Source organism: Acomys minous, assembly GCF_964271855.1.
Source record: "Acomys minous genome assembly, chromosome: 14".
NCBI lineage: Eukaryota > Metazoa > Chordata > Mammalia > Rodentia > Muridae > Acomys > Acomys minous.
In genome coordinates, this window is record NC_140496.1 from 21,712,223 (window position 1) to 21,714,129 (window position 1,907).

General features: G+C 46.1%; 1 pseudogene across 1 annotated transcript; it reads right to left on the reverse strand.

Annotated features, from left to right (window-relative positions):
- Positions 1-457: 457 nt before the first annotated feature.
- LOC311583051 (solute carrier family 25 member 3-like) lies at positions 458-1,674 on the reverse strand (annotated as a pseudogene). Its single transcript has 2 exons — positions 1,360-1,674; positions 458-1,198 (listed from the first exon to the last, which is right to left on the reverse strand). The product of its transcript is annotated as a solute carrier family 25 member 3-like (transcript).
- Positions 1,675-1,907: the final 233 nt, after the last annotated feature.

A 1,907-nucleotide genomic window follows, 5' to 3' on the forward strand; every position in this document is an offset into this window, starting at 1 on the left:
CCTGGAGAGATGGCTCAGTGGTTAAGAGCACTGACTGCTCTTCCAGAGGGCCTGAGTTAAATTCCCAGCAACCACATGGTGGCTCACAACCATCTATAATGTGATCTAATGCTCTCTTCTGGCTTGCAGGTGCATATGCAGGCAGAGCACTGTATACATAATAATAAGTAAATAAATCTTTTTAAAAAATAAAATAAAATTGAAACATAGGGCCACAGCAATGACTCAGCTGGTAGAGGTGTTTGCCACTGACTCTGCACATCTGAGTACACTCCCCCACTTGCAAGAGAATACTTGATTTTTTTTTTCATGAATGGATGGGTTTATTTAGCAGTAAGTTTGAAACTCTTGCTTTAAGCAAGGGTATTACAGTAATTATTATCAGGAACAGACCATTTCCTACAGTGTCAAATATATAAAAGTTCCTTTGCACTTCAATACTGATCAACAAGCAGATTCAGTCTGTGTTACTCTGATGCTCAGCTAATCCCAGCTTCTTCTTCTTCTTCTTCTTCTTCAGAGACTCTGGCATCTCAGGCGGCAGAGGGTGAGGGAGCCTGAAGTAGCTCATCACAGAGTCGTAGATGAACCACTGCAGTGCAGTCAGAGTGCCAGTCATGATGACTGGGGTGAAGAGTCCCTTCCGCACACCTCTAAAGCCAAGTCTCTGCAGGACCAGAGACGCAGTGCTGCCTTTCTCTTTATTCAGCACAGTGACCACAGCATCAGCAGGGTGAGAAACAACTGCACAGAAGTCTCCAGCTATGTAACCTGCCACAAATGTCACAACCAGCTAGCTGCTCTGCCTTTGTGCATTCCCTTCCACACTTAGGAACCACAGATTTGTACAAGGCTTCAACAGTGTTCAAAGCAGGCAAACTTCATGATGTATGGGACCAGTCTCATCCACAGAGGAGCCACACCCTTGTAGAAGGCATTTAAGCCTTCTTCTTTATATATTTTGGGAACAGCTTGTCTCAATGTGTTGGCATAGCCAGGCTGGGTTTGAATTCGAACTTTGGCAGCTTCCATAGGATCCAGGGCAACGTCAGCAAAGAATTCAGCACTGGCAGAAGCAGCTAAATATAGTGATGTGCACCACAGATAGGTGTTTTCCTCACCAATTATGTTGCTATTTAAGGCTTTGAAGACTTCATAAAAGCCGAATTTGCAGAGCCAATCAAAGTTGGGGCCCATTCTTTTTTCTTTTTCTTTTTCCTTTTTTTTTCCTTCTGAAACAAGGTTTCACTGTGTAGCCTTGGCTGTCTTGCATTCACTTTGTAGACCAGGCTGGCCTCGAACTCACAGTGATCTGCCTGCCTCTGCCTCCTGAGTGCAGGGATTAAAGGCATGCGCCACAACGCCCAGCCTTGGGGCCCATTCTTTAGCCAAACACCATCTTTCAGTGTGATGGAGAAGCCATTAAATATTCCCTTGTACTTCTGAGGGTCCACCTGCATGTAGCGTTTTACTAAGTCCAGGGGAACAACAGCAGTGTGTGTCAGCTCACAACTTAAGATCCCACCAAAGCCACACAGTGCATAATATTTCATGGAGCCAAATTCACAACTGTACTCGTCTGCTGTGCGGACTTGACAGGCCATCATGTGCCAGCTGCAGGTGTGGCGCATTGAATGGGTTCCCCCGCTCCAGGTGCAGCACCCATGAGTACATCCTCTTGCCTAAGATGACAAACATCCAAACACTTGCTGGACAAGGCTGTGGCTCAAAGAGGCTGAATATCCTGCCCCCCCCCTTTTTTTTGAGATGAGGTTTCTCTGTGTAACAGCCCTGGCTGTCCTAGATTTGCTTTTGTAAACCAGGCTGGTCTTGAACTCACAGAGATCCACCTGCCTCTGCCTCCCAAGTGCAGGGATTAAAGGCATGAGTCACTACACCCAGAGAAT